The following is a 9,142-nucleotide window of genomic DNA, read 5'->3' on the forward strand; positions in this document are numbered from 1 at the left end:
ACATATATTCGAAAATTTCTCATTTCTTATGTACTTTTCTAAGACTCTGCTGCAGGCGTGATTGAATTTATAGTTTTATCGTTCATACCCTTACCCTTTCTTCCCACTTTTCTTTATTTACCCTAACTATAAATTGTCAAAATCAATGTGGAATTTTTTTCGAACATCAATATTATATTCGAAAACATTAAAACCCAAAGCAAAAAAAAATTAAATAAATTACTTCTAACGTACTTCGACAAGAAATCTTAAACTTGGAGGCCCTACTGACACTATTGTTTGTTGTAAAATATTGTAAATTTTTGTTTAAGTGTAGAGAGCTCTATTACAGTTTCGCATGCTCCGATTGTTGACCTCAAGAGTGCAGCATCACCTTTTTTCCAAATATATATAGTCTAGTCTCGTATAAAGGAACCATAAGTAAGCTTGAGGGTTTATTCCACACGATCTTTCACCACAAAATTGATCCTCAACCTATCCACGAGCATCATCAGGAAGTGGCAATTTTTTGTTTTTCTTCTATTTTTTCGTTACCGTTCAAAACCAAAATGAACATACTATACCACGCCATCTATCATCAGATAGATCACATTTGCGGAACATTCGGCAGGTCGTTCTATCACGTTTACACTTTGATGCTAGTTTTGGGTAAAAAAAAAGATGTGCCATCATCACCAAGTCTGGACAGATTCGATTCGCTTCTTGAAATCTGATATACCTACCACTCAACAGCTCGATGATGATGACGATGAAGACAACGACGACACCCGGCAGCAGCATATCGGCGGTGGGCGGTGGGGCACCGTCTTGGCACGTTTAATAAGCAATTTTGTGATTTGGAGCAGATTACGCCGCCTGGTTAGTTGAGAGAGTGTGTTGCATTAATGCAACCATCATTTGGATGAGATCTTTAAAAGAGTTCTACAGTTGTATGTTGTGCTTCTTTTTTTCTGCATCAGGTAGGTATATCGAGGATCAAGATCAAGCGGTAAAACGTGCGCTTTAGTTATTGAGGATTTGTTTCACTAAATCACAAGATGATGATGATGCTGCTTCTGGATGCTGGCTGGGATATATGCCTTTGACGATGATAATGATGATGAAGATGACGATGCACGGCCAGATGCACTTGACTTCTTTTGTCTCTCTATGACCTTTTTGATGGTAGAAGATCTGAGAGAAAAACACAACACCACACTGCCTGCATCAGCGGTCCGTGACAAACGATTTCGAATAAAAAACGTGAAACGATTGTTGATCTGGTGAATTGGAATTTTTTGGGAAGCGATATTGGTTGTGGCAAAAAGATATTGGCAACTTGCTGTTTATAGATATCATGGCAATGAAGGTATCCGAGGTTGATAGAAATAGTAGCGTTGAAGTGTAACAGATTGAATTTGCTCTTGGCGTTGTAGTGATGTTGTGCTAAATGCCTTGGAATTCTTCGCGGTGTTTTTTGACATCTTTCAACTTTTATTAAGATGAAATAAGGCTTTTGGTATGGCTTTTCACTAAGCCTTCCAAAGATGTAACTATCAGAAATAATCAATGTCAAGAAGTCAAGTATGAAAGCTAGCCGAGTTTTCTATTTTTTTTTTTTTAGTTCATGACTTTATTTCCTCTAGAGGGCGCCTTACTCACTAAAATTTTACAATGCCTATAAGCATCGGGCAATCAAGATGTTTTTAACGATATCTCATTTGTAAAATAAGGATTAGTGGCTTAGAAGTTACGAAGGAATAGGTGAACACACATTCCAATAGCTAAAATATCAATTTCAATATAAATCAGCCCTCTTATGAAAAAAAAAATCCGGAAAAGTGCAGTTCTTGAAATTTTATTCCTCAGGATAGTATTCAAGTTAAGCCTTCAAACATAGTTAACTAATAACCTAAAGTTTTAGTTGCAAAAATCTATTACAATTTTAAGTTTCTGAAAGATAGTAACACAGCTCATTTGTTTTTTTTTTCAAAATTAATTTTTAATCATGTTATTTTTCGAGACATAACTTTAAGCGCAGACAAGCTATAATAACCCAACTTGTTTTAGTATTAGTAAAAATCTATTACAACTTGAAGTATTTGATACATAATTCTTAACAATGCTCATTTGTTTCCTCAAAATTCATTTCTAATCATATTATTCTCCAAGGTATAACTTTAAACGCAAATAAACTATAATAACCTAATTTGTGTCAATTGTAAAAATCTATTACAATTTGAAGTTCTGATAAATATTTCTTAATCGAATTAAGTATTTCTCATTTTTGTTTCCTCAAAATTAATTTTTAATCTTTTTATTTTTCCAATCATAACTTGAAGCTCTAATAACCTAACCTAACCTAACTTGGGTTAATTGCAAAAATCTATTACAATCTGAAGTTTCTGATAAATAGTTCCAAAACGAATGAAATAGTGCTCATTTGTTTCCTCAAAGTTCATTTTCAACTATATTATTTTTCTAGACATAGCTTGCAAAAATCTATTACAAAAACTGCAAAAATCTATTAGAATTTGAAGTTTCTGTTAAAAAATTCATAATCGAATGTAGCACTACTCATTTGCTTCCTCAAAATAATTTTCAACTATCTTATTTTTCTAGATATAACTCGCAAAATTCTATTACAAAAACTACAAAAATCTATTGCAATTTGAAGTTTTTGATAAATAATTCTTAATCGAATGAAACAATGCTTCTTTATTTCTTCATAAATCATTTCTAAATATCTTATTTTTCTAGACATAATTTTAATCACAGAAAAGCTGTAATAACGTGACTTCTGTAAATTGCGAACATCTACTACAATTTGAATTTTCTGATAGATAATTTTTTTTGGAATTATTGTTTAATTCTCTGCTAATTTACTACCTCAAAGTTATATTTTTGTCATCTTATTTTTGTAATTATGTATATGTAACTCGCAAAAATCTATTACAAAGATTGCAAAAATCTATTATAATATGAAGTTTCTGATAAATAATTTTGATCGAATGAAATAATTCTCATTTGTTTCTTCAAATTTAATTTTATATCATCTTAATTTTTTAGACATAACTTGCAAAAATCTTTAACAAAAAATGCAAAAATCTATTACAATTTGAAGTTGCTGATAAATAATTCTTAATCGAATGAAACAATGCTCATTTGTTTCCTTTAAAAATTCATTTTTAATCATCTTATTTTTCTAGACAGACAACTTATTATAACCTAACTTGTGTGTTTACGTTGGGTGTCTAATTACTGGCACAAAATTAATGCCATCGCATTGTATATCTAAACTCGGTGCATATAAAAGAAGTCAGTGAGAGCGTAACTAATAATTCCTCGCATGTATCTATTCATTATATCAGCCCAAACTGCGAGGCCCATGCCAGGTGAGAATAGGGCGTCACATTTTGTTGTTGTCATGGGTTTTATCCTCCCGAGGCTTTCCTCGGATATAGACTTGAGACACTAACTTGGGGATGAATTTTGCGAAATATACTTCTCAACTCTCATATGCAAATCCACTATAGTTTTGAGAGAAGATATACAAAAAACAAAAAAAAAATAAGCTAACAACAACTTCTCTCCCATAGCACCTCTCGCGCTATATATCTATCTATAAGCTATTCCAATCTATCGTGGTCGAAGCAATTTGTTTTGTGTTGCAAGTGAAATTGATGAGACCGCAGGTAATTGGCTTTAATAATTATTTAAACCGCGTGATGAGGTCGGATCTGCATAGATAGACACACTTGCTACATGCAATGTCATGCGATATAATAAAATACAACGTGGATGTGAGAAGGAGCGAGGTATAACCTAAACCTCTCAAGCCTTTGCTTCGAAACTTATTCAACGATATATCTGCATATCTTTCAAGTTAAACCTCTAGACCCCTTCCTTGCTTGTATAGTAGTTGCAAGATGATGATGAATTCATAATCACGAGCAATTATTGCAAGCGATTAGTAAGAAAAGTCTAGTGACGGTGGTGGTGGATAGGTTAGGTACCTATAGAAAAGACGTAGATACGAGTATAGTTGTGGAAGCTATTTAAGAAGGTTTCGAAAGACACGACATGTTTTGGGGAGATGCAAGAAGAAGGGGAATAGTTCGGGAGTCGAATAATAAAATAATTGAAGTTTCACCTGCTAATGTGTTCGCACATCGTAATTTGTTGTATAACCAGGGTAAGAAAACATAATACAAACAAGGAAATAAATGATGAGTGTATTTCATGTTGACATAGAAATAAAGATAAGTAATTTGAACTCGAACAATTATTAAGAAGCTAATGACCAATTTAAAAAGTTTGAAAATGGGGGAGTTGGTGATCAACAAAACTTCGTCACTTAAAAGTCCTGTATGGTGGGTATTAAGACTCATCTCTTGCTTTTTTTTCTGTTTTGATCCTTAAATTAAGTTGAATCTTTAAGAGGGTTTATTTGATTAGATTCGATCTTTCTTAAACTACACATCTTTATGATTTTTCAAAATTTGTGTTCTCTAGCTATATGCTTTTGAATCATGATTTAGTATTATGTCACGAGCTTGTTAAATCTCAAACTCATGTTCGACTGCGTCGGTGGTGTAATGGTGAGCATAGTTGCCTTCCAAGCAGTTGATCCGGGTTCGATTCCCGGCCGACGCAAATTATTTTTTTTAGTTCCAAAACTCAAAACAAAAACTAGGTCTTGAGTTTGAATTTATAAAGTGAAAAGTCGTTAAACAAAATGTGTTTATTTAACTGGAAATTATTGATTAAGTTTGAATAGTTATAATTTATGTATAAGTAAACAAAGAAAAGATCTGTTTTGAGCATTACAAACTCTTTTTTCTTCAAGATGTGTAGTTGGAAACATTTTTAGGAACATGTAGTTTAGAGCTGTGTCAATCGTGATTGATTCGGTCTTTTTGACCCGTTCACCGAAAATTCTGAATGATTGCAATCACTATAAACCAAATCAATCAATCCTTATATCAATCTCGTTCATAAAATAAGAAAGTACGAAGTAGAAAAGTGCATTTCGTTCATCCAAATCGTTTACAATCAAAAATCACAAAGTGGAAAAGAACGTTTCGTTCATCCAAATCGTTTACAATCAAAAACCACGAAGTGGAAAAGAACGTTTTGTTCATCCAAATCGTTCACAATCAAAAATCATCTAAAAAATCTCTCAGAACTCGGATTTCGTTCATTCCATTCATTCTCAATCATCATTTCGATTCCATGCATACAACTGATACAAGTTTATATAAGCAGGTTTAGAGTTTGAATTGAATCGGATTCGATTGGGAATTTCTATCGAATATCTGACCTTGACTTCTTTTTATTTTTGATGTATCTATTTCGACGTTTTGAACTTGGCGGAGACATAATGCCTTACTGATAATCAAAGTTACCATTAAAATTTTCCAAAAATATATTTTCAAAAAAAAAAGCGGAGATAATTAAATTTTGAAAAAACTCTAATAGGAAATATAAACGAAAAATTGTTTTATATGGTTGCATTGAAATGTTAATATGTAAGGTTATATGCGATTTCTTGTTTCTTCTCTCATTTTTCAGAACGAAATGAGTGAAAAAGAAATGGTTTCGAATAAATGAACAAAAGAACGATTGATAGAAAAGACCGAATCTTTGGTGAAATCAATCTTTGAACGATTCGATCTTTTGAAATGAACGATTTGCCCAGCTCTAATGTAGTTAAAAATTTAGGCTGGTCTTACAAATTTAAATTTGATTCACTTTACCAACAAGCTTTCATCTCTCTCATTATTTTAAATAGAAATTAATTTTGCAAAAATGTAATACATATTTTAGTAGATTTTTCTAGTAGTAGTCTTTTTTTACAACTTCTCATGTTTGCATTGAATTTTGTTGCATACTTCAAATTCATGTTCATCATTCAAAAAAAAAAAAAGTAAGCCATTATAACCATTTACAGCAGAAATATTAAGTGTTTAAGCTTTATTGTAAATTGCTAATGGGTCACTGTGGTGTATACGTAACATTTTGTGTGAAGAGAAACATAAACAATTTATTTAATAACAATTTTACTTTAGCTCACGAAATAATAGTAGAACATATGCACATAAAGTGTCTCAGGCTCAGAGTGTTTATGGATCGTGAGACTTTAATATAGTCTCACGATCCATAAACACTCTTTGTAATTAAGTACTACGGAATCATATAACTGAGTGTTGATCATGTTAGTATCACTTAAATTATATACTAAACATTGAAAAGCTATTAAAACTATCTTCTCACAATTGCAGATGTGACAAATAAATATTGTTACTTTACATTTTCGTTCAAATAACAAAATAAGAAAAAAGATTTTTATACAGTTTTATAACAGGGCCGAAAATTCCCTCGTAATTTTGAAGACAACCTCTGTAATAAGGCCTCTTTCAATACAACAAAAAATAGTCTTAAATACATATTTCGATTTTATTACACAGTTTAAAAAATTATTAGTTTTAAATAGGTATTATTGTATTGAAAAGCTTATTTTGAATTAAGAAAAAACCATCGTATGTCATCAAAAGTATTAAAAAATAAGAAATTTGACTTTTAAAATCTAATTCCTGGGTAGGTACCTGAATTGCAATTTTATGTTGGTAAGAAATTAAATAAAAAGTTTTTGTCGTCATCTTTTTTTTTTAATACATACAAGCATATTAAATTTAAATCAAATTGAATTAAAAAATTAACCAGCGCAGCGGAAGGGATTTTAAACATATTTCTTGTTCATGGTTTTAGGGTTATCGTAACCTGAAAAAAGTAGTGATACCATTAAAAATATTTTATTTGTTTTTTGATTTTAAATCTCAGCCAGAACTTATAATTTTCATATAGGTAACATATTGAAATTTTTTATTTATGTAATACAATTTTAAACTAAATTTGTGTATTTCTTAATTAAATTGAGTAACGGAAGAAATATGTTATTCTCAAAAACACTTCCTAAAAAGGTAAGTTTTAAATTGATAAAAAAAACTTTATCTGGTCTATTTTCTGGAACTTTTTATTTCAATGAAGTATTCTTAGACCAACAAAATTAACTGTCAAAAGATCAAAAAGTAAAAAAATTGACAAAATGGACATTTTATTTGGTTTGAAGGAAAATTTTCTCGTTATTCAGGCATGGGTCAGTCATAGATCTTATTCAAATCGAGTTTTGTTGCGGGTGTGACACATGATTTTATATTAGAAATTGATAAATCTAAATATCAAGCTTTAGTATTACTTAACCCTTTCGAACCCAAGCTATGAAAATCAACATTAAAACATGTTTTTTTTCAGTATTATCGGATCAAAAACATCACATACTAAGAAATATGAATAGCTAAAAGTTATTTTCCAAAATAATAAATAGCAAAAATAATGTGTTACTCTCATGTTACATGTAAGTAAAATACACTACTTATGACCACCAAAAAAAAGTCGGACAACTGAGAAAATAACTTTTTATAGAGCAATAATGTATGCTACTTCTTCTAAGGCAAAAAACAAAGCACTTTCCGGATTAACATTTTTTATATCTTTTTTTTTTTCAAAATTATGACCATATACAAAATTTTTTTTTGCAAAAAAAAAAGTACATTTCAGTCCCTTTTTCGATAAAAAAAATAATAACAGTATGATATTTGACTAAATTTTTGTACTAATCTAGGCATTATTATCTTTTAATTAAGCCATCGAAATCTAAAAAAAATATTTAATGAAATATTTTTTACGAATTTTTAAATATATGTTCCATGAGAGTAACGCTGGTACCGAAAGGGTTAAATCCACAATAAGACACAAAACACTGAAAAATATTTAAAAAATATAGGTACAATTTAAAACTGTTGCGGGTGTGACATTTTGAAATATTGGCTTTTTCTTTTTTGTAAAGTAAATTAATATGAGAATTCAAGCAATTTATTTAAACTTGTTATAACTTTTGATATATTTCCACAAAGTGTAACGTTGGTAGAGTCATTTTTTGTATTTATTTAGGCAAAAAGAAAATTTCTGAAAAAAAAAACACTTCGCATTTTTTTTATATTCCTTAAGAGGTTCATCCAAAAGAAATGTTCCAAACGGTATATGCTGAAACCATCTTATGGAATCTCAGAATTTGTTAGATTGTTCATACTGCTTTCAATAATTTATTAATCAATGTTGTTGTTTTTAAAAATTTTTTATTTATTTGGAAAAATTTCATATTTTGTATTTCCTACACCATTTCGCTACAAATAAATATTAAATTTTTAACATTAACTTAAGAGTTAACCCTTTTATTATAGTTTTAAAAAAATGTATAAACAACTTTAAAAGTTGTACTTAGAACGAAGAATATAAGAAATTGAGTTTAACAAAAAATTGAGTTCTTATAATAACCTTAAAATATACTCAATCTCAAAACTGTGAAGCTTTTTAAGATCAGTTGCGTCGGTGGTGTAATGGTAAGCATAGTTGCCTTCCAAGCAGTTGATAAGGGTTCGATTCCCGGCCGACGCACATTAATTTTTTTTAACAGGGTTTTTACAAAACTAATTAATATCAATTTGTACTTTCAAGGATTACCTAAGTGCATGTTAAGTGTATGTTAAATGCCAACTCATCATTGTCGTTTTACCTTTATTTAAAAAAAAAATCAATTTTACCCTTTAAAGTTAATTAAAAATAACTTAAATCACAATATAATACATCACAAAAGGTGGTAAAACATAATCTCAATGTTCTGCCACAGCATTTTACCTATACATACGACCAATGCTCTTATCACACCACATGAATGGAATGACAAAAGCAAACAAAAACAAAACCCAAAAACAAAAAATAAAGGAATATCCTACCTATATGGTGAATTCCAAAATATCGACCATTGAAATGTCACTCAAGCTGTCACATTGATTGGTCTAACAAGTGAATGCACTTGAGCCACTTTGCGGACACAAAAAAAAATATAAAACCAACACAACAACAACAGCAAGTTGGTGTGGCACAAAACCTATACAATATTATATGCGACAGGCATACGTAAAAGCATTTCCCTGTTTCCAATATAATTCGCATATCGTCGTGTCGTTGGCGTCACACAAAATGCAAAATGTCATTTAAGAGAGCAGTCAGTAGGTACGGTTATGCACGGCACCATATTTGT

General features: G+C 30.4%; 2 non-coding genes across 2 annotated transcripts; both read left to right on the plus strand.

The window, feature by feature from the left end:
* Nucleotides 1-4,563: 4,563 nt before the first annotated feature.
* Nucleotides 4,564-4,635, plus strand: Trnag-ucc (transfer RNA glycine (anticodon UCC)). The gene has a single exon. It is a non-coding gene; the product is annotated as a tRNA-Gly (tRNA).
* Nucleotides 4,636-8,424: 3,789 nt separating this feature from the next.
* On the plus strand, nt 8,425-8,496 carry Trnag-ucc (transfer RNA glycine (anticodon UCC)). Its single transcript has one exon. It is a non-coding gene; the product is annotated as a tRNA-Gly (tRNA).
* The last annotated feature ends 646 nt before the right edge of the window (nt 8,497-9,142 follow it).

The sequence above is a fragment of the Episyrphus balteatus genome, chromosome 2 (assembly GCF_945859705.1).
Source record: "Episyrphus balteatus chromosome 2, idEpiBalt1.1, whole genome shotgun sequence".
NCBI classification, from domain to species: domain Eukaryota; kingdom Metazoa; phylum Arthropoda; class Insecta; order Diptera; family Syrphidae; genus Episyrphus; species Episyrphus balteatus.